The following is a 25,218-nucleotide window of genomic DNA, read 5'->3' as shown; positions in this document are numbered from 1 at the left end:
AGAATGGCCTTTAATGATATATATGTGGTTTTGTTTATTTCACTGAATCAGTTCATACAGATCTTTCCATGATTCTTTGTATTTCTTACCCATATAATTTCTTATAGTTCAGTAATATTCTATCACATTTATTTAGGATAATTTGTTTACACATTCCTCAATTGATGTACATCTACTTTGTTTCTAACACTTTGCTGTCACAAAAGTGCTGCTAATAAATATTTTGTTTTATTAAGAAGATTTTCTTCTTATTGATGATTTTCCTTGAGTTACAAATCCAGGATTGAAATCTTCAGTTAAAAAGGCATGGGGATCTTAGTCTCTTTATTTTTATAATTACAAATTGCTTTCTAAAATGGTTTCATGCCTCCAACAAAAATTTAAGTGTGCCTTTCAACCCATAATATCTCTAACACTGAGTATTGTCAATATTGTTATCTTTGCTAGTTTGCAGGTTATGAGGGGAAATATCAAGGGTTTTTTAACATCAAGTTTTTTGTTTTTGTTTTTTAGGTTTTTGCAAGGCAATGGGGTCAAGTGGCTTGCCCAAGGCCACACAGCTAAGTAATTATTAAGTGTCTGAGGCTGGATTTGAACTCAGGTACTCCTGACTCCAGGGCTGGTGCTCTATCCACTACGCCACTTAGCTGCCCTTACATCAAGGTTTTTATAATACATTTATCTTATTAATGATTTGAACCATTCTTTCATGTAGTTGCAATTCTTTTGAGAATTGTTTATTTATATCTTTTGATCACCTATTTTTGGGGAGTGATATTAGTCATACACACACACACACACACACACACACATAAATAGTGTGCCCATACGTATATCATTGGTGACTGTGTATGTATTGTTTATATATCTTGGAAACCAAACCCTTATAAGAGAAATTTTATGCCAAGATGGTTTTCTTCATTCAACCAAATTCCTTTCTTATGTTAGATACATTAATTTTGTCACTGCAGAAACTTTTCAGTTCTAGATAAACTTAGCTATTTTATCTTTTATAATTTCCTCTATCTCTGGTTAAGAATACATTTTCTACTTGGAGTTGTGAGAGCTTAGTGATCTGCTTCTTTTCTAATTTTTTTTTTAGGTTTTTGCAAGGCAAATGGGGTTAAGTGGCTTGCCCAAGGCCACACAGCTAGGTAATTATTAAGTGTCTGAGACCGGATTTGAACCCAGGTACTCCTGACTCCAAGGCCAATGCTTTATCTACTATGCCACCTAGCTGCCCCTCTTTTCTAATTTTTAAAAATAATATTATCTTTATTATTAAGTTTGTATATTCATTTAGAAAGCATTGTGGAATATAAATTAAAGCATTGGTCCAAGCCCCAATTACTGCCAAATTACTTTGCCATTTTATCGGCAGTTTTTTATTTTTATTAAATAAGAAGTCCCTCATCCCTCTAGTTAATTTGTGTTTTTCCACTTTATCAAACACTGGGTTATTAAATTCTATTTCTATTGTTTCTGATTCTTCCTGGTCTAGTCTGTTTCATTGCTCTATATCTCTATTTTTCAACCAATACCAATTTGTTTTGATGACTGCTTTATTATTAGATAGCTTGAGGTCTGGAAGTGCAATTCAATGGACCAAAATTTAAAAATATCTGAAAAGTCTAATCAAGGTCAAATGATGCATTATACATATATACATACACATGTAATTTTTCACCAATGAGGAAAGGGGGAATAAGATGAAAATTTTTATTTCAAAGTAAAATTATAATAAAAGTTTTAAGCAATTGACAGCACCAAGTCCTTCCATTAATAGGCACACACAGGAAGGCTCACAAGAGTCTGGACAGACAACTTAGTCCAATGTTTTGTCTTGATGATAACTAAAGGAAGATTGGAGAAACAGTTGACACTAGAGGAGTTTCTACAAACAATGAATAATTTTATTAACTTATGAAAAAGTCAGACTCAAAGTTAGAAAGGCCTGGACTCAAGTACCACTTTTTTTTTCCTTAAGAAATTTATCAGTTCAGTTTATTCAGTGTTTACATCAAGTACTGTGGACCCCCTTTGGCAGTCTGGTGTAAAACCTATGGATCTCTCTCTTTTTTTCCTCTTAGGTGTTTTCAAGGCAAAGAGGGTTAAGTGGCTTGCCCAAGGCCACACAGCTAGGTAATTATTAAGTGTCTGAGGCCACATTTGAACTCAGGTCCTCCTGACTCCAGGGCCAGTGCTCTATCCATTACACCACCTAGCCGCCCCTATGGATCTCTTTTCAGAGGAATTTTTTAAATGCTCAAAATCAAATTTATAGAATCAACTGTATTATCACATTGTTTTTAACTTACAGAATTCCTGCCCTAGATATTATTAGAAACAAAGATGAACAGGACATGACGCCCTCCCCTTGGGAAGATTACACCTTGTCTAGTTGGGGAGCTACATCTTTAGACATTTGGAAAAAAAGAACTTCTCCGTATACTCTAAAGATTCAATTTGGCTTCGTCGTTCTTTTTCCTTCTGGGACATAGCACCTAGGATGTTAGACAGACTATGATACAAAGTAAGACACATTGTATTGTGATTAAAGAGTTCTGAATCAAAAATCAGAGGGGATCTGAGTGGAATCCCAGTTCTGCTATTTACTACCACTGTTATTTTGCTTAATACTTGCTGGGTCAAGTACCACTTCTGACATTTGGTGGCTATGACCCTGAGTAACTCATTTAACTCCTCAGTGACTCTGACAACTCTTTTAAGACTTTAAATGGTAGAAGAGGTATATAAGGCTTAGGCAGAAGGAGTTTCCTTATCATTTATTTCTTCTCTAAGAAAAAAAAATATTAGAGCTGGAAGGGATCCCAGTGATAATCTAGTCAAATACCTTCATCTTACAGATGAGGAAACTGAGACCTGGTTCCAGAGTCATATTTAGAACTTAGATCTCTTGACTTTTTTTTTTTTTTGGCAAAGCAATGGGGTTAAGTGATTTGCCTAAGGTCACATAGCTAGGTAATTCCTAAGTGTCTGAGGCTGGATTCAAACTCAGGTCCTCCTGACTCCAGGGCTGGTGCTCTATCCATTGCTCCATCTAGCTGCCCCCAATCTCTTGACTTTTAATCTGGCATTTGTGATTTAGTATGAAGAGCCAAATAAATTATGTCACCTAGGAAACACATTTTAAGACAGATGATAATGATAATGGTAGTAATTATTAAAATTATTGAATAAAATTATATTAATAGCCAACAATTAACTATATTGATTAATAGCTACAAGAATCATAGAATTAATGCAACTAATTATTCATCATGGCAAGGGGAGAGGGAGCCTGGATTCTCAAGACTATGCCAGTGAAATCCAAGCTCTGGCAAGTCCTATCAAGAAGGGAAAGGAAAGATTTACATAGTGCTCATCATAATTTTTACAAATGCTATCTCTTTTGATCCTCAAAACAGCCTTTGAGTGATAAATGCTATTTTATAGTTAAGGACACTAAAGCAAACAGAGATTAAGTTACTTGCCTAGGGCCATACAGTTTGTAAATGTTGGAGACTGGATTTGAACTCAGGTCTTTCTGACTGTAGGCCTTAAGTGGGGAAAAATTTCAAGTATGGAACAGTCACAGACCAGTTTACCTCAATTCAGAGTGGCTTATCACCAGGTTGGAAAAAGGGTTTTGGAAATAATTTTTGGAAGCTCATCTCCTAAATTATAAAGAGATTTGTGATATGTGTCAGTGGAAGCAATACTCACAGTAAGGAAATGTCAGGTCTTTGAAGTATTGAAATATTTGTAATTTTGAAAGTGTTTTGTTCTAAACTGTGCTGTGAAATAGCCAAGATAAGGTAGTTTAATAATAAAGAGTACAGATGCTGGCCTCATGGAAAATGAGTTCAAATCTTGACTTCAGACAAATGACTTAATCTTCCTAGGTCTCAGTTTCTTCATCTGTAAAATGTACCAGATGGTTTCTGAACTTCCTTTTAAGTCTAGATCAATTACCCCCATTTTGCAGTTGAAGAAACTAAAGCTTTAATGGGTGAAGTGACTTTGAAGTCACCAGGCAGAGATGGGTTTCAAATCCAAGTTTTCTATTTCCAAGTCCAGGACTTTTTCCACTATGTCATGATTTCATTATACACTGACATGACCAAGAAGCAGCATGCCCATCAGAGACTAGGAAATAAACCATGGGTCAAGACTGTTAAATGGTTCAAATCAAGACACTTTGTTCAGTGTAGTAAAGTAAGGACTGAAGGGAGAGCTGAAATGTGGGCAGTCACAGGTAGATAAATCCATAAGGATATTCATTTGTCATAAGGTCTTATGATATCATGCATACACATGTGAAATCTGCAAAGGAACAGTCATGGGGATACCCTTTGAGAAAACAGCAATTGAGAGGAAGGTTCTTACAGCAAAATGATGCTGCTTATTATTTTCTTCATTTAATAATGACTTATTAAGTGCTTGCCCTGGGCTGATCATTGTATTCATTGTTGGAGATAATAGATAAAATGCAAAATGTATTAATAGTAATAGCTCATATTTATAAAAATGTAAAATTTTCAAAGTGATTTACATTTGATCTCTTACAACTTTACTTGAAAGTAAGTGTTATTATAATCTTCATTTTATAGTTAAAGCAACTGAGGTAGAGATTAATTGATTTGCCCAGGGTTACATGGTTTGTTGGATCTGAACTCATATCTTCTTGCCTGAAGACTCAGTGCTCACATAGCTGTCTGATATACCCCCTATATCAGGTTATACACCATCTCATTTGATCCATACAGGATCCCTGTGGGAATAGATGCTATGATTATTATCCTTATTTTATAGTTGAGGAGACTGAGGCAGAGGCTAAATGACCTGAGTGGATCATAAAGCTAGGAAGAATCTAAAGGAAGATTGGAATTTAGTTGTTCCTGACTCCAAGACTAGAACTTTGCTACCAACCACCTGTCCCTGCACTCAAAGGAATTTTTTTTTAGGATAGAATTAAAGAATCTTAAATAATCCACCAAAGAATGAGCTGAACATCCAGGAACAATCTTCCTATTCATGAATTCTGGTCATTCATTTGTGTAGCATCAGGCAATGTAGAAAGAGCCCTGAACTATGGATATGCAGAGATAATTTTCAAATAATAAAACTCAAATTATCAAATTATCACTTTAAAGAAATGTTCAACTTCACAAATAATAAAAGACGTGCACATTAAAATAACTCTAAGCTATTAACTTTGTTGGGAATGTGCTCTGAAAGTGTTATAAAAACAAAAATGTAACAATCTTTTCAAAGATTGTCATAGCAGCTTTGCATTATAATTAAGAAAATTGGAAACAGCTTAAATGTTCAATAGTAGGGGAATGATTTAAAGGAATTTTTGATTAATGTAAGCAATAAATTTGGAATAATAAAAATGAGGAATACAAAGAAATATGGAAATATTTTAATGAAATATTTAAAAAACCAGACTCAAAACAATGGCATACACCTGACTAGGTCCATACATTTATTTATTTATTTATTTATTTTTTGGCAAGGCAAATGGGGTTAAGTGGCTTGCCCAAGGCCACACACAGCTAGGCAATTATTTAGTGTCTGAGACCAGACTTGAACCCAGGTACTCCTGACTCCAAGGCCAGTGCTTTATCCACTATGCCATCCAGCCGCCCCGTAGGTCCATATATAAAAAAAGGAAAATTTATTTCTTTCTGTTGTGAGATTCAAACACTATAAACCAGAAAATGATTCTGTAAATGGTAAATTTTTGTAAAAATAAATTCAAATTTCATCAGCATGGGATAGTATTCTTTACTAATGCAGATCCTCAATACTCCAGGACTAATTCCTTATGTAAGGATGAAGCAAAGTTGTCTTTTCCTCAGAATGGTGAACTGGATTGGGGAAGGTGGGGGTAGATTTCATTTCACAACTCTCAGCTACTACAAATTCCTTCACCTGGGTATATTTGGACAGTTCTCTGAGTTCAGGTGAAAAACAACCTGAACATTTTTCTCATTTATTCCTCAACAAATAGGACAGGGGAAAAGAGTACCAGGTTGGGGGTAGCTCAGATAGTGGTTTCAGGAAGAAATAGTTTATCATCCTATTCCCAAATGGAATAATGAAAAGGATGCAAAATAGATCTATAAAATAAAAATACCTATGAAAAAGAGAAATCAAGACCATTTCTTCAAATGGATTAAGGGTAAAGCCCAAGATGCTAAGAATTGAATAATAATTTGAGCACTCATTTTATTGGGTAATTACACTCCATTGCTCTTCAGAGGGTAGTGGGTTTTTTTTTTTTTAAATTAAATAGACCTTTTTAGTTGACACCACTCCCTCTTTAACAATGTACACATCGGGAATGCACAGAGCTCTTTAGCATGCAAGATAACAAAATGCTATTAAATCATTTGCTGCTTTTTTTTTCCCTGTAAGGAAGGCGTTCTTCCCTGAGTACTAATCTGCTTGGGAAAAAAGTCTCCTAATTTAGAAGAAAATGAGACTTTCACTCTACTCAGCAAACACCTCTGCTAACGCTTCATTAGTATGTATTTTCACATAATTCAATTAGCCAAAATACATACAAATGCTCACAGTACTGTTCCCAGCTCTGGGAGTGTCAGGTTGGCTTTAAACAGATCTGAAACAAAATTGCATAAATCGCATGTAAAGCTCTGTGCATACAAAGATACCTTCAGGGTTCTAATAAATTCATGAAACTTTTTTAAAGTATGATTTCCTAGCAGGCAATCACTTTTAATTAACAGGATCACCTACAGCAACACATGTCCTTCAAAAACTTACATTATTTTTTCTTTTTGAATTTCAAAGTTTCTGTAGTGAAAGTTGAATAGCTGAGTAGCTTAACCTCAAAAGGGTTCCAGGCTTTCATGACAGCTATAAATCACTGTGGTGCCTTCTTTATAAGAAGAAAAGATTCTTAACACAACAGAGAAAGAAGGAAACCGCTTTTTAGTCATAGCTAGAAGCAAGCATTTTCTCCAAAGGTCAAAAAACTTTTCCTCAGTTAAAGAATAATTTTTAAGGACATCGCAGCTACTTGAACAACTAACCTCATGTAATTTACTTTATGAATTAAACATACAATTTTGAGGATTTGTGATTTTTCCCACTAGATGGATGCCTCTCTTTCTGGAGGTGGATTTAGAGCATTTCCCTGCTTCCCTTAGGTTGAGATAAACATGGAGGTTGATGACTAGATGAACAGAATTCTTTAATGGACCCATCACATTGTGGAAAAGGAGCCTTGAGGTCCATTTATATTTGATTTCTTCAAATGGGTCTATATCTAACACTTTCTTCATAGCTTTAGAGCTGGAAGAGAGAAGTTAGAGATAATCAGAGCCAAACTCCTTATTTTATAGATAAAGTTGAAGCCTAGAGAGATGGAGGCTCTACAAGTCTAAGTGACTTTGCTGGGATCAAAATTCTGGTCATCTGACTTCAAATCCATGACTCTCTTCTGTATTCAGTTTCCTCTCTTGGTTAGGCCCTGTTTCCTAGATTAGATGAGGCCAGGACCTGCAACCATCATCCTATGAAGATTTGGAGATGTAGCCTGGCAGCTGTTTCTGCAGAGCATACAGCCCCAGCTATTGAAGACCTTACAAAAAAAAAGTCCTTGTCACCAAAGTTCTTGGTATTGTCAAATGGTTCAACATCAGAAACTGATACTATTTTAACAATAGAAATGATATCATATCCCTGACAAAGTGGTCACTTAACCTCATCTTTCAGTAAATAGGGAGCTCATGTCCTCCATTTTCAGCTTTGGTAGTCTTTGGTAGTTCTTCCTTTTGTTGGAAGGAAATTAGCTTTTCTTTAACCTTCACCAATGGATTATTTTTCTGCGGGCATTACACACACCCTAGGATCCTAGATCTAGGATCCTAGAAACTTTTCTAGTTTGCAAGACTAGGTGGTAGTATCTGGGAATTTTCTTGAGAGCAGAGGAGACTCCAGGGAGTTCAGGACCTAGGATATCCAATGAAAACACAGAGAAGTCACAGTGTGTGTTATTTTACCTCTGTTTTCTTCCCCTACATTTCTCCAGGGCCTATCAGGTTACAATAAATACCAATGGTCAACTGGAAAAGGAACAGAAGCCAGACAGAGGATCGGCTAAAATAGAGGAGTAAGTAAATAGAGGAATGACTGATAGAAATACTATCCATTTTTTATCTTGGTTAACTGAGTATAAAAAGGAGTCTCCATTTATGAATAGAACCTGCTCTGGACTGTAAACTAATAAATGGAGCTGAATTTGAACTCAGATCTTTCTGACCCTTGACTTCAGTGCCATTTAACTGTCCATAGAGTTCATGGATTTGGGTTCAAATACTTTAAAGTGCTACTGAAATACTAGCTACTGATATTTAAAACATCCTGACCAGAGACAAAAGCATATGGTACAATGAATAAAGCCTCAGGCTTGCAATCTTCTTGAATTCCAATATGGCCTCAGACACTTAACCAGTTATATGACTCTGGCAAGTGATGCAACTGTTTGCCTCAGTTTCTTCATCTGTCAAATGAGCTGGTACAGGAAATGGCAAACCACTTCAGTATCTTTGCAAAGAAAACCCCAAATAGGGTAATGAAGAGTCAGACATGACTGAACAACACCAACAGTTCTTTGTGTGTCTGGCAAGTAGAAAAAATAAGAGAATAGCAGACCATGTCCTGGCCCAACTAAAGAATGTGAAAAATTTTGTGACCAAGAGTTTGAGAGAGTAAAGAAAATGAAATAGAAATTTGAGTTTAGTCTGGACAGATGAGCAATTTAAGATTAGATTGATGAAATGATACTTGCTCTGGGTTAAGGGGATATGATCAAAATGAAGCAGGGTTAAGTGAAAGGCCTAAACAACAAAGGGATTACTGAGGATTAAGTAAATGATGATTATATGGGAGATTGTGGCTTGCTCAGGGATGAAATGTCCTGTGATTTGGGATAATATTTAGAGTTTTTCATCAAACAAAAATCAAGGGGTAACTTTAGGGAGAAAGATGTAATAATGATCCCCAATGCAGCTGGTAAGAGTTATTATTGATCCATTTGGGTTTCAATAGGAGAAAATTAGTTGTTACTAAATGTCAAAATTCCATCAGGTAGAATTCTGAGACGTTGGGAAAAAAGAAAGGGATTCTAATTCTAACACAGTGTGGGGTGTGTGTGTGGGGAAAGTTAACTGAGTTAAATACAGCTTTCAAAATGGGCCTTTGCTCAATATCTGTAGACTCAACAACCTCTCATCCCCACTCCTGAAAAAACCCATCCCAGAGCCAGGGGATCACATGTTATTAAGAAATGAGTGTTGAATGATTATAGAATCATATCACTGCAAGAAACTCTTACGTATATGTGTGTGTGAATCAGATGATAGAATGACAGTGAGTGAATCATATAAAAAAGAAATCAAGAGACAAATCATACTTGTGGAAGCATGATTTAAATAAAGAGAAAGTAAGTAGAAGAGGGTATTATCTCAGTGAGGAAATTACTTGGAAAGAATGCTTCTGGGTAAGAGAGAATTGGGGAAATTCTGCTCTCTTTAGTGAAGGCTTAAAAGAAATGGTCATCAGTGCCATTACTAAAGTGAAGTGCCTGGGGTTTTGCCCTAAGGCATCAAAATTAGAAGATAGTATAGTTAATTATTTCTAGTTCTAACTAGAGAATTAACTAATTAACTAATCCTCTCTCCTTCACAATTGAATTTGTATTAATTTCATCATTTTTTTCCACAATAAATTTTGAGCTAGGAAGGCATTAATAATCATCTAGTTCAAGGAAACAGAAACACAGTGATTAAATGATGATTTACAGCATTGATCTGAAAATACTTTTGTGTTATCTAGCTGTTTACTCTGGGAGTGTTATTGTCCTGGGGGTCAAAATTGTTAGTTTTTGCAGCCACTGAAGAAGAGGAGGCAGTAACATCATTGATGTTCCTTGAAAGGGCTAAGGGTAGAGTTCAACTAAGGGAACGAATTCTTGGGGTTTGCATGATCTGGAGTAAGATAGGGATCAGTTAGACAATCTATAGATGGCCTTAGAATCAGGCAAGGGACTATCCTGATAGAGTCAGGAAAGCCTCTTGCATAGGAAGAGGAAAACCATGTAGTGGAATGAATACCAGGTTCAGAGTCAGAGAACTCAGGTTCAAATACAACTTAATGCAGCAGCACCTCTAATTATCTGCATCTTATTTCTAGGGTACAGGAAAAAATCCACTTTTTTTTTTTGCTGGTGGGGAGCAAGAGAGGAAATTAGGAAGAGACAAGATTTGACAGCAGGAAAGAGGTGCCATGAACTAAAGGTACTAAGTTCAGAAGGGCAGTGAATGAATGGTGCCAAACTCTCTTTGTAAGGACCTGTCATTTAATCCATCCCCCTGGTCAACCATGAGTTCACAATGGTGAAATGTAGAGGTCTTTGCCAAGACACTGAACAGAAAAACACTGGCCTTCAAGAAGACCAGTTCATACCAGATTCCAAATCCACTAGTAAAAAATAATAGGGCTTAGCACAGTGTTTGGCCATTGTTATTATTCGGCTATGTCCAACTCTTCATGACCCCATTTAAGATTTTCATAGCCAAGATACTGGAATGGTTTACCATTTCTTTCTCCAGTTCATTTTACAGATAAGAAAATGAGGCAAAGAGAGTTAAGTGACTTGCCCTAGGCCACACAGCTAGTGTCAGAGAATAAATTTAAACTTTGAAAGATGAGTCTTCCTAACTCCAGCTCTGAAATCTATCTACTTTGTCACCTAGCTGTCCCATAGCTGACCTAAGTAGGCACTATACAAATGCTGGCAATGTAATGATGATGATGATGATGATGATGATGATTCCTATTGACCCTACTGGAAAATCCATTTTTCTGGTTCTTCATTTAAACAATGTGTTATATTAATTATACTGTGATTTCTACTGGCAGGGAAAGGCATCCAGAATGAGGAGAAATACTAAAGAAAGAACTGTGCATTTTTTTTGCAACTCCTGTCTTGAGAGCAGTTTTGTAATTTAGAGGGATATAGATAAATATTGTTGATTGATTCAGTTCCTTCTAATGAATGGAATTAAAGACTATAGGGGAAGTAACCAAGAAAATGAATTGTTTAAGGCAGTACATTTACACCTTGTAAAGTTATGTTCCTCTCAAATTATGAGTGGATCATTTTGTAGAAGAAGAAGAAATATGAATAGAGGATAGGGGATCCGAAATGGCAATCACTTGTAGGAGATATCACTTAAGCAAAGTTTTGAAGAAAAGAGCTTCTAAGAAATAAGATGGGTGTGTATAACAATGTATATATTATTGCAAAGACTATAGAATATATGAAGGGTAGTAATAGATGATAGATAGGTAGATAGATAGAGAGGGGGGCATGTTGGAAAGGTTTTTTAAAAAGGGTTTATAAAGGCTGTTATGTACCATTGGAGGGAAGATGGTCTAATGACTAAGAAATATCATTATATGGCTATCAAAAATAGTACTTTATTGTAGTTTCTAGTAGATGAGATTTATAACTCAGACCTTTCAACTGTATATCTATCCTTAAACTTTATCATGTAATTTAAGGGCAGCTAGGTGGCACAGTGGATAAAGCACTGAGGATGAGAGTTCAAATCTATCCTCAGATACTTACTAGCTATGTGACCTTGGGCAAGTTACTTAATCCTAATTGCCTGGAATCCAGGGCCATTTCCAGTCATCCTGATTCATATCTGGCCACTGGACTCAGATGGTTCTGGAGAAGAAAGTAAGGTTGGTGACTTAGCACAGCATCCCTTCACTCAAATCCAATTCATGTGCTTATGAGATCACCTCCCTGATATTATCATGGTCTTCTTTGAGAATGAAGGACAAACATCATCTTGCAATGTTTTGGAGAAATAACACTGATGTAGATTTCTTATGAGTTATTTTGCTATTTTGGTGAATAAATTTCCCCTTTTTTCAGAATTTAACTATTTAGGTTAAGCATCTCACCACCCTTTCATGCAAACAGTTTTGCAACCTGAACCTTTTCAGACTCCTAATTGCTGTGCCAGGTCTATTCCTCTCTCAAATCCACTTTTCCACACAACTTCCATATTGATTCCTGAAGTCCATTTCTGATGAAATTCTAATCCTCTACTTTGAAATGTAAAGTTCCTCACAACTGGACTCAACTTATCTTATCTTTCCATTCTTGTTATATATTGCTTCCTCCCTGCACATGGGGGCCCAGGCAAAGTGGTCTTCTTGTTGTACCTCATATACTCCATTACAGATTTAACATCTGTCCTCCTTGCCTGAACTGCACTCCCTTCTTATCTCAGGCTCTAAGAATCTTTGCTTTATTTCAAGACTCAGCTCCAGCACCTCTCATATTTATGTGTTAAAATTACTGTAGACTGAGGCACAAAGTTCAGAACATAATCAATTTATTAGTAAAGCATGAATTTATCAATAAATAGAATCTCAGTTTTCCTAGCAAACTAAAACCCCAAATGAGGGAGACAGCCTCTTTTAAACTTTGGGGAATCCAGAAAATAGTAAGGCTAGCATCATCGATGGAAAAAATATATATGATTGGCTGGAGATTTGGAGAGGGCTAACCAAAACCCCTTCCTTCCTGTGACTACGATATATTTAATGTTGATTCTAACTGCATTTGCAAGGAGAGAGACAGAAAACTAGACTTCTCTGAATAACAAACTGGACATCTTTGAAGAATAGGTTGGTGGTGTAAAGATACTAGATCATATTCCCTGATGTTTACCTGCTTCCTTCAAGAGTAAAAGATTTCCTTGATGCAAGAACAGATCAGTGATTAATTGGAGTATTGAATTTCTAAATTTAGCTCATTATAAGCCAGTTAAAATGCTGAATTAAGTTCAGAAATAAAGAATCAATTAGGCAAATATAGGATGAAATCAATTAACTGTAAGATCAATTTTAAAAAGACACAAAATCAATATGATTATTTTATATATATGTGTGTGTGTGTGTGTGTACACATATCTATATGTGTGTGTTATGCTGTTTTACCCAAGTAGACTTAGTAAGACCCTTGTTGAGGACTTATCTTTATATACCTTGTACCTGGCACATAGCAGATGCTTAATAAATACTTATTAAATGATTGACTGCTAGACAAAATTAACTAGTATAAATTTATTATGAAATATAAGATATGAGTGCTTGCCACTTCAAATGTTTAATTATTATTTAAAAATCAAAAGACACCAATGGCCTTAGTCACCTTCAGTTAAAAACCTTCCAACATTCTTATTCGAATAAAGTGAAACTATTTATTCTAGATCTAATGACTGACTTACCATGTCATGAGATGTTAGAGTTACTCTTTAGTGAAATCTACTAATTTCAGTTTTCTGATATTTTAAAGTATGGGGGTCTCCAACAAGTCCTAATCTGATGCCTCAGAGGTATGAAGGGGAAATAGATGAATCTGTGCCACTAGAATATGATATGTGCCACTAGAATACAGACTCTGACAGATTCTATCATTTTGGGAAGGTTTGGGTATGGTCCCATGCTTTCTGAGGGCTAATCCAGCTAAGTACAGGGAATCTCATTGCTAGGCTGGCCACTCAGTAATGGATTCTTTGATAATGACAATTCATAAAATGAGCAAAATGAAGTGAAATGGTTCTCAGTCTTGTGTGATTCCATTCTGTTTCTTCAGTGATCATGAGAGGATGGTAATAAAGAGACAGAGGATGCTTGACATCACATAGTTCTAGACTGTCTATAAACATTAACTTTACAAAGTATTCTAAATATGAGTTCTTTGTCTATATGAGTAGGCATATTTTCATAAGAATTATGTCTTGCATGACTCTTCTGCAGAGTCTTCTGGGAAGAAATGAACAATAGCCACCCAGCATGAGAAGGCAAGGATAGGTTGTAATTTTCTTGGTAAGAGGGAGTGCCTGTCTTAATGAAACTACAGATTTGTTGCAGTATCCAAAAATGGAAGGCAGGAAAACATATTAGCTAAGTCTATTCCTATAACTATCTACATGTACTAGTTTCCAATATTTTAAAGAGAACATGGTGTAGTGGAGAGAATGTTATGCAGGATGATAAGGATCTTAGTTCAAATCCCATCTCTGATATGAGATGGGTAACCCAAGGATATCACTTAATTTTCAGAGTCTCAAGAATTCTCATTGTGCCTATCTTAAAGGTCTTGACAAAGTTCAAATGAGATAATGCACCTAAAGTGCTTTCCAGATCTAAAAGCTCTAAACTTAGAGAAGTTCTTTGTTAGTGGTTGGCTGTTTGGCAATGAATAAGAGATTCCAGGACTGGTTGGGTCTCTAAACAATACATTCCCCAATTCAGACTTTTCACTATTATCAGACCACATGAGTGTGAGGTTTTCAGCCCAGTGTGTGTACATCATCTATACTGGAGAAGCTAGTATCTGCCTGGATTACAGTGTAGCCTGGCCACTGATGGCCTCCCTTCCCTGACTGAAGTCTGCTCTTCTGAAGGTGACAGTGAACTCCTGGAGGCCACCCTTGACTTGGAGGGTTTTGTTCCTGTGGCTGCATCTGACAGCATCAGACAGGTGGGAGAGTGTCTGCCAGTCCAGAGGTAGACTTCCCCCTGCTCCTCATCCCTTCCCACTCCTCTAGCCTTGTTGAATGTCATGACCATCAGGTAGGACACACCTGCTGTGTTGCTGAATGGACATGTTTTACAGGTCTTTGCAGGCAAAGAATTTCAAAGGACTTTAGTCAAGTAGATGTCAGTTAATTAAGCCACATAGCCCACAGGACAGATTGCAAACAATTTAACTATTGAGGCACTGTGTTCATAAACAGATGAAATGAAGATGCAAGAGTTACCAGGCACATCCCTCTGGATGCACTAAAGCCCTGCTTTCAACAGTTTGGGCAGCATGATTAGAAAAGAGGAGGACATCAGTGAAAGATTATCATGTTGGACTCTACCTTTGAACTCCAGAGAATAAACTAGAGATCCCCTTTTCAGGTACATCTCTGTGTGTGCTCCAGGTCACATGGCTTATGAATCTGGCGACACTTAGCGTCACTTGCAGGGAGCATGCGTGCCCTCCATCAGAACTCCATAGGACCACAGGCTTTAGAACTGAAAAGGACCTGAGAGATCAAGATGCATGTACGATCACAGAATCTCCACATTGGAAAGGACCTCAGAGGCCATCCAGTCTAACCCATTCCCCAACAAGAATTCCCTTTATAATATACCTGACTAAGTGTTCATCCAGCCTTTGCATGAAGACCTCCTGTGAAGGGAAATCCATCTATTGTTTAAAGGAGCCCATTCTACTTGGCTTATTGTTCTAATGATTAGAAAGATTTTCCTTTGGTGAAGCCCAAGTTTGTCTTTTTTGCATTCAGTCCACCTCACCCCTTCCTCGTTTTATAAAGGGGGAAAATGGGAACCACAAATGGTGTGGAGCTTCCTCAAGGCAGAGTCAGGACTAAATTTTCCTATTTTCTAGCCCAGGGCACATTCTCTTCTGCCACATTACTCTATTGCCTATCACAGAACTTGTCAACATGTGAGGACCTCACATAGAAAAGAGTATAAACTTGTTCAATTTACATTCAATATTCAAAATGCATTTATTAATCAGTCAATAGGCACTAATCAATAAGTTGTGATGAACTAGGTACATTCTATGTGATTTACACTAGATTGTTCTCTATCTTTGATGAGTATGGCTCAGAGGGACTTGGGTTAGATGTGTGGGAGAAATTAATAACAGATGATAAAATAAACTTGAACTTTGCTATCATGCTCCTAATTGTATACATTCAGCTGTATCATGGGCCAAATCATTCATTGCAAGTGGATAGTAGCTTAAAAATAAAGGTATGATAAATTGTAGGGAAGCTGGGTGGTAGGTAGATGCAGTAGGTAGAGTGCTGGCTCTGTAGTCAGAAAGATTCATCTTCCTGAGTTCCAGTCTGGCTCCAGACATTTAATAGCTATGTGACCCTGAAGTCACTTTATCCTATTTATCTCAGTTTCTTCATCTGTAAAATAACCTGCACTTTAGTGAATCTGGTGACACTTAGCATCACTTGCACTTTAGTATCTGCCATGAAAACCTCAATTGGGTCATAATGAATCAGACATGACTCAACTACAAACAACATAAAATGTGTGATTTTTTATGATTTGATAATAAGATAGCTAGCATTTATATAATGCTTTAAGATTTTCAAAGTGCTTCACAAATATTTTCTCATCTGATACTCATTTGTGATTATTATCCAGATGAGGAAATTGAGATAGAGCACTCTTAGCTTGCCCAAGGTCACAGAGCTAATAGGTGTCTGAGGCTGAATATGAACTCCAGTCTATCTTCCCTGGACCTGGAGTAAGAAAGACCAGAGTTTAAAGACATCTTCCAGCTGTTGTGACCTGAGCATGTCACTTAACCTTTGCCTCAGTTTCATGAACTGCAAAATGGAGATAATGCCAATTCTCAGAGTGTTATGAGGATCAAATAAGATAATATTTGTGAGAATCAAGTGAGATAATATTATATAAATGTTAATTCTTGTCCCCTTTCCCTTCATTAGCATAGGGAGCTTCTGAAGAGGACTTTCCCTCCAACAATGCAGGTCAGCATCTTCTCTTTAATCTATGCTTTTGGTCATTTGCCTGCGGCTAAGTGACTTGCCAAAAATGATCTAACCATATGCAAGACTTGAACCCAGGTCCTACTAATTCTGAAGCTGGTTTTCTGTCCACTACATCACAATGCCTCATTACATAATATAGTTAGATTTTTTTAAAAAGGGTGGGAGGTGTTAGTACTATTTCCAGATAAAAATCATACAGTAAATAAACAATGGTTTTAGCACTTAATTGCTTTTGTTTCCTAGTTAGGCTCACTCCAACAGAAGAAGCAATTTCCTTATGATGTCCTTTGGCTATCCATTGATCCTCAGTGAAGGGAGACAATTAGGGGGCACACTGGAGTTCTGACCCCGAAATCAGGATGACTTGAATTCAAATCCAACCTCAGCCATTTCCTACCTATGTAACCCTATCCAATTCACTTAACCTCTATCCTATTTTCCTTAAATAAAAATGGGGATGGGGGCAGCTAGATGGCACAGTGGATAGAGCACTGGCCCTGAAATCAGGAGGACCTGAGTTCAAATGTGACCTCAAAGACTTAAAAAAATTACCTAGCTGTGTGACCACAGGCAAATCACTTAACCCCACTGTCTTCCAAAAAAAAAACCCCACAACAAAAAATGGGGACACACCTACCTCTGTAAGTTGTTACAGACTCAAATGAGGTAATATTTGTTAAACTCTTGAAATAATGCAGAAATACTCATTCATTCTATCTCCCTTACCCCTTAAAGGGTTCTGTGTCAATCTACTAACCCTTGGGTGGTGCTTTTTTTCATAATGTTTTCTCTTTTGCTTCTCTGCTAACTCTCTTCACCTCCTATCTCTACCCATGCCCACACCATCCTGCCTACAATCACCAGCAACATTGGGGTCCAGGTTACATTATTCCAAGAGTCTAGTGATTTGATTCTTTCTAAGTAATAGTCTGTGAAATGAAAGCAAAGGTAATTCAACAATTGTCCTTCTGTATTTATTCTTTGATGTGTTAAGGAATTGTCTCTAGAGGTCACCATATTAGTACAATGGCTAGGGGAAAGAGTATGTCAGCCACAGATGAAACTGCATTTGTTCCTCCATTATGACATTCAAGGTTGGTATAGCTGAGGATTTAAAAAGAAGGAAGCATAGTGATTGTTGCTGGGGATATTAGGCTGGCCTTAATCTTGCTGTCTTTAAGCAGATTTTGTAGCTTGCAGAAAAAGATTCATATTCAGGTAAATCAATGGATCTCAGGACGGTCAGGATTCCATGGTCTGAACTTCCCTGAAACCCTCCCTAATGGAGTTCTAACTGTGTGTTTTCCTCATTTCCTCTGACCTAGCAGAAGCTTTTAAAAATCCAATGAAATAATATTTGTAACGTGCCTAGCAGTGTTTGGCACATAGTAGGTTTTTCATTCATTTTTGTTCCTCTATCCAGAAGGAAAGTAGTTCAGAGAATGATGTGTGGTATAGATATTTGCCTCCCTTGATTGTATTGTAGAGTGAGTTTGTTTGTTACCTCTCCTTGTGCTAAGGTACTAGGTTTCCTGTACAACTACATTTGTAATCATTAAACTATGTAAACATAGACCTATCTTTATTTTTGGTCGGGTAGTCAACAAGTATTTCAGGTATTGTACCATATTGCTGGAAGCAAAAATATAAAATGGCCTCTGCCCTCAAAGAGCTTAAATGCCATTGAGGTGACAACATGAACACACACACACACACACACACACACACACACACACACACACAAACCCCATACATACAAGGTAATTTTCAGAGGAAGGGCATTAGATTAGGAATGATTGCATATAGAAGGTGCAATATGAGCAGAATTTTGTGGAAATTAGGGATTCTAAGATATGAAAAAGCTATGTGCAAAAAATAGCATGGAGATGAAGAATGATATTAGTAATAACAAGACCAATTTGGCTGAAATTTGGAGGGAATAAAGAAGATAATGTATAATAGAGTTGGAAAGACAGAGTGGAGCCAGGGTTATGAAGAACTAATAGAGAAGATTGTATTTTATCCTGAGGATAATAGGGAAACATCGGAGTTTATTAAGTCAAGGAGTGACATGGCTGTATCTAAGCTTTAGGATAATCACTTTTGCAGCTATGTAGAATATGGATTAGATAGGGGAGAGATCTGAAGCAGGGAGGCCAATGGGAGATCCAATAGGAGGACTGTCCATCACCTTGTATACCTTTGTGGCATCCTAAGTGATAATACATGACTTAAGTTCAAAGACATTGACAATTTCACTGATGTTTTCTTTCTCCTCTGTGGTTTTCTGTATCTTCTCATTTTTGAACCCTTCCCTCTATTTAGAACTGATAACTAAGTACCCTTAAGATTACCTTGTAAAGTTGACTCCTTGGGTCTTCATCCAAGAATCAGCCCCTCTCAAGCTTGTCTCACAAGGACCAATCTTAAAAGGAGCTTCCCTTTAAAAGCTGTAGAATTTTTTTCTCCAGTGTATCTAATAATGTCATCTCTGTCTGGGATGGTCTAGGTAATATTCTACATATGGTAAAAGGAAAGGCCTTATATAAGGCCTTTCAAGAACACTCCCTACTTTATCAGTTTTTGTGGTGAAAATAACATGGATTTTCTATGCCCCTAAGGTGTTTTGACTAAAGGAAACTGGATGTAGAGGAAATCCCCAGACTTGGAAATCTAAGTATTTTTACTTGGATTCAGAAAGAACTAGATTTAGGTCTGTGTGATTTAAGGCATGTCCCTTAAAAACTCCCTCTCTGAACTTTACTTCCTTATCATTTTAAAAATCAGTACATTGATAATGGCACTATTGAAACCACAGGGTTGTTGGGACACTCAAATGAGATAATGTGTTTTAAAATGGTATTTTTGTATAGAAAGGATCTGTGATTTCATCACTGTGGGAACTCCTTTCACCAACCCAGATGGCAATCAACCCACATGGATTGTAAACCATCTAAAACAGTAGATAAGTCTGAGTGAGAGAAAGTGGCTTGCTTGAAGTTGCATAGCAAATGAGTTAAGATTTGAATTCAGGTGTTCCTGAAGTCTACCATGTCATACTTAGTTTGCTATTTAAAGAGATCTAGTATAAGTATTTATTAGGTCCTATTATGGGAAAGGAGGAAGGGAGGAAGGGGAAAAAAGAGAAGAAAAAAAGCAAGGAAGAAAGGAAGGAGAATGGGAAGAATGGAAGAAAGGAGGGAGCAAAGAAAAATGAAGGAAGGAAGGAGAAGAAGGAAGAAAGGGAAGAAGGAAGGGAAGAAAGAAGGAAAGAAGGAAGAAAGTAAGGTAGAAAGTAAGATTGGGAGGAAAAAAGAAGAATGGGAAAGGAAGGAAGAAAGGATGGAAAGAGGGAGGGAATAGAAAGAAGGAAGGAATATAGGAAGGGAGAGAGAAAAGAAGAAAAAAAGCAAAAAGAGGGAGTGGAGGAAAATGAAATAGAGAAAGAAGGGAGAGAGAGAGAGGAAAGGAAGGAAGAAAGGAAGGAAGGGAGGGAGAAAGGAAGGAGTAGAGGGAGGAGGCAAAGAGAGAAGGGAGGAAAGGAAAGAAGAAGGGCAGAAAGGAGGGAAGGGAAGAGAAGAAAGAAGAGAGGAAGGGAGACAGAGAGAAAGAGAACATTTTTTTAATATGCCAGGCACTGGCACTTAATAAATGCCCATGGTTTAATTTTTCCCCTCCTCAGAGATATAAGATATCTGAATGGTGATGATCATAGGATCATTCATTCACAGAATTGGAAGGGACCTTAGAGATTATGTAATCTAATTTCTCAAACAATATATGAATCTTTTCTATAATACTCCTGGCAACAAGTTGGTGCCAGAGTTATTTGAAGATTCACAGGATTTTATTGCTAGAAGGGATCTTAAAGATCTTTAAGTTTCAGCTGTTCAGATGAGATAACCGAGTTTCTTGAGCCAGGTCATATGCTTTGAACCAGGACAATACACGCCTCTTGAATTCTAGGACAGAGCACTTATTCACTACACAATTCTGCCTCTGTAGTATTTGTAATTTCCTTCCTTGATCTGACCCTTTGAGAAAAAATAGAAAGAAACTTGGAGATGAAGAATCTGAGTGTTAATAAGGATAAATAATATAGGATATGTGAGGTGTAACTATAAAGCAATAAATTATTTTTTGGTGATTATGAGAGAACTTAGCCTTCCTAATGAGTCTTGTCCTTTAGAACAGTCCTTTAGAAGACTATACACTAACAATGCTGCCATTATTCCAGTTTGGGGACTCTACAATCCACATAAGAAAAGTCATAAGTCAATCTACAATCCTGATAAGAAAACAGATATCATTACTTCATAATTAAACTTGTCATTGATCACAATCCGTGCTCTCCAATTTGATCACTTATCTTATTTGCCAAACTTAGCAAGTAGTGACTTTTAACTTTCTAAAAACTAATTGAGGCAGTTAGGTAGCACAGTGAATGGAGTAACAGATTTGTCATCAGGAAGGCTTATCTTTGTGAGTTCAAATTGGGTTTCAGACAATTACTAGCTTTGTGATCCCAGACAAGTCACTAAACCCTGTTTGCCTCAATTTCTTCATCTGTAAAATGAGCAGGAGCAGGAAATGGCAAACTGCTATTTTTGCCAAGAAAACACCAGTCAGGATTCTTCATTGCACTTTGCATTACTGTGTGGACTAATGCAATTACATTGACACTATCTATGGGAAATGATGGAAAGATCCCTCATGGAAGAAAGTTTGGAAGACATGGAAAAGACTGCCTAGGACAAGAAAGCCTGGATCAGTTATAATCTGCTTCACTGGATGGCATAACCACAATTTACAAAGCCAATATATTACCACATATATTTTTACTTCTTTCCAAAAACATGATTTTGTCACTATCAAGAGGAACATTAATATTGACATGGAGAGTTGGGCCTGACTGGAAATGACTGAACAACAACCTCCCCCAAAAATCCAAGTAGGTTCTCAAGAGATAAAGATTTATCATCACTGATCACTTTAAAAGAATGTGTCCCAGGCTCTGAAGGCAGATTTCAAAGAAACATTCCAGAAGTGTCTTGAATAATCATTATATCATTAGAATGAACATATAATCTCCTAATGGAGATACTTTGAAGGAAACTCAAATAAAAATATAAGCATTTTTTTAAAACAAAACATATGTTTTTTTTTGCCACATTCTATATATATAATAGTAGGTTTAGTTAGCTTCCATTTTAAAAATGAGAATATAGAATTTTAAAATTGGAAGAGAACCTACTGAAAGTTTGGAAACTTGATCCCCCACAAAATAGCCTGTGCCATGAAGGAAGGGGACTGAAGATTTGAAGGTTCTGATTGAGTGTGAAAAGGGTAAAAAGATTTTACTCAAGTTTTGTTGTTTCCTCTTTCTTGAAAACACCAAGAAAGGGATTTCCACCTCCCCGTGTCCCCAACCCCAAGAACATGACCCATTTGGAACAAACATAATTGCTTGTGCCATATATTAGATATGGTAGTTTTGAGTCACTCTAAGGACTGTACCTGAATTAAAGGAAAGCCACATAAGAGGAAATAAAAGGATCTGTTCAGAGATCAAATGAAGCATTTGTATAGAACCTTATTCAAAATGGATACAAATGCATCAATTCTTCAGAATTATAGGTGAATCAAAGGAAAATTACATCTAAGGAGATAAAGCCGCCAACCAGCAGTCTAACCGTGTATGAGGCAGAGATGCATCTTTGAAGATTCCTGTCTGGGCTGCCAAAGAACCAGATGTTGCAGGTGGAATTATATCTTCTCCAGCTTAGCATCTGGATCATATAAGTGTTCCATAGAAAATGAAGAGGTGTGGAAGAAAGTGGTGAAAATGACCATTTGAAATGCATTTTTGAAAATCAACTGACTTTGAAGGATACAGAGAAAATTTACTTTTTATTAAGACCAAAGTTCAATATCATTTTTATTATTGGTGGTAGATATGGAGAATGATTTCTTAAATTCCAGAGCTCTGATGAGCTTTCAGAAAAATTTTCAAATTCCAATATTTTTCTCTTCTTCTGGGAGTATTAGTAATTGGGGCTATGAATGAATAGATTAATAATAATAATAATAATAATAATAATATTGATGATAATGGTGAGCCTCATTCTTCCACCTCTATAAATAGGTAAAAGGTTTTCCTACCTGGCTAAATTTCATCCTAGTCTACATTTCATAACATATGAAGTGGGTTGTTTATTATTTTTAACACAAACATGGTAAAATGTACTTTAGTTTCTAAGACTGTAAGTTGCAAAATAGTTGTTGATCTGAATCGATAGAGGCAGTTTTTTCATCAAAATATCTCAGTACTGATAAAATCATGTGTTTCGACAGAAATAGAGAATACATGTGGTAATATATTAGCTTCAAGATTGTGGCTGCTTGCTCTTTTTTAGTGGCAAAGAATTGAACATTGAGGGAATGCTCCTCATTGGGGAATAGCTGAACAAGTAATGGTATATGAATGTTAAAGAGTACTGTTGTTCTATAAGAACACAAATGGTCAGTCTCAAAAGAAGCATGGAAATAATTACATGAACTGATGCTGAGTGAAAGGAGCAGAATCAAGAGATCATTCTATACATTAACAACAACCTTGTGAGTAATCCACTATGATGGATGCAGCTCTTCTCAGCAGTTCAGAGAGCCAGGACAAACCTGGAAGACCTGTTATGGACAATACCATCCATATCTAGATTAAAAAAAGCAAACAAACCAAAAAGCCCATAGAATCTGAATGAATTCTATGTTCTCTTTATAAAACTTCTCTTATGCTTTTCCTTCCTGTGCCATGGTTTTCTTTCTTTTTCATGCACAAAATGACTAATTCGTGGGCATGATAAATACAAATGTATGTGTATAATGTTCACAAGACTGTTTGCTACTGACAGGAGGCAGTGAGATGGGAGGGTGAAAACATTGTGTAACTTTTAAATGTGCAAGTGGATGAAAGTTGAAAATATTTCATAACATGTCATTGGAAAAATAAAATAAAATATCAATTTAAAAAAGGATTGTGACTAAACTATCCAGTGAGACAGGTTGTAAGTTATTCAGGCCTTTCCATGTCTTCCGAACTTTTTTCCAAGAGGGATCTCTCCATCATTCTTTACTGATAATAAAGTATTCCAAATATTCCTATTTGTTAATATAATTGCATCAATTCCCATAATACTGCAAAACTCTAAAGAACTTCACTACAAGTTCTTCTAGGTCTTTTAAACATTTTGAAGGTACCAGTGGAACACTCAGAACGACACAGAACTTACTCCCATGATGACTGGCCCACCCCTTTTTCAGGCCACATTTCCTTGACAATATCTTTTACTTTCTTTCATAGCACTGTTCCCTGCAAAAAAAGACAAAAAATTTTGGTGATAGTATGCTGAGTTCATTGGTACCTGCTGTGGGTTCTTGCATTGCCCTTTTGATCACCCACACAATCCTGATTCTTTGGAGACTGAAATTTCAACATGATTTTTAGCCAAGTAGCATCACTAATACAATATAGAGTCAAAATGAGTTTTCATTTCAGAGATTTGTCTGGTATCACTGAAAATACAGCACTATTCCTCATTTTTCTTTTCCTCTGATTTAATTTTGGTTTCTAATCATCATCCATCTTAAGGACTGTCCAAGGTTTGAATATGGATAGGTTAAACCAAGGGGCTGCTCTTCTTACTGAAAAATCATCTTCCTCTAAATGAAAGTTTGGGGGTTTTTAATTACAAGGATAGATCTTTTTAGAGTAGCTGTTTTTCTCATTGAGGAAGCTTTCTCATATTCTGTAATCTGAGATAATCAGAACAATGTTATATACAAATAGTAGCCTCTGGAAAAACTGCACCATTTATGGGGAGTTCCTTTTTCATTTGTATTCTGAGTTAGGTAATTTCTCTGATAGTGACCAACTCCTTTGGTGGGTACAAATCTATAATTTATAACTCACTTAAGTTGATTCCACAATAATAACAATAACCAAAAGCATTTATTTAGTTCGTTAAGGTTTGCAGGTTCACCACAATTATAGGAAGTAGGTGGCATTATTATTATTTCTGTCTTATAGATGAGGAAACAAACAGAAGCCATGTGTCTTGCACAGGTTCACAAACTTGGAAACACAACTGTATTTTTAATTTAGGCCATGACTCTAGACCAACATCTATTCATTATACCACCTAGTTCTCTCTGCTCATCAATGTTATCTCTACAGTTAGATCTATCAAGGAATCTTCTGTTGTCATAATATGCATGAAAGATTCCTGATTGGATGAGAGTCTTTAAGGTGATGTTTTGCTTTATTGAATCAAATGCAATTTTGTAACCATTGCAATAAACATTGTGTGACTTGTATTCCCTACAATTTTCAGTCAACTCTGGGATTGCAAAACTGTGATCTATGGTAGAAAGATATCTGCAGAATCATTCCTATTCCCCTGTATTTTATTAATATTTATTTCTTTTGTTGAATTCACCTTTTATTCCAAATCATTTAATTCAATCTGTTCTTAACTACATATTC

This window comes from Macrotis lagotis, chromosome 2, assembly GCF_037893015.1.
Source record: "Macrotis lagotis isolate mMagLag1 chromosome 2, bilby.v1.9.chrom.fasta, whole genome shotgun sequence".
NCBI classification, from domain to species: domain Eukaryota; kingdom Metazoa; phylum Chordata; class Mammalia; order Peramelemorphia; family Peramelidae; genus Macrotis; species Macrotis lagotis.
Note: the sequence above shows the minus strand (reverse complement) of the source record.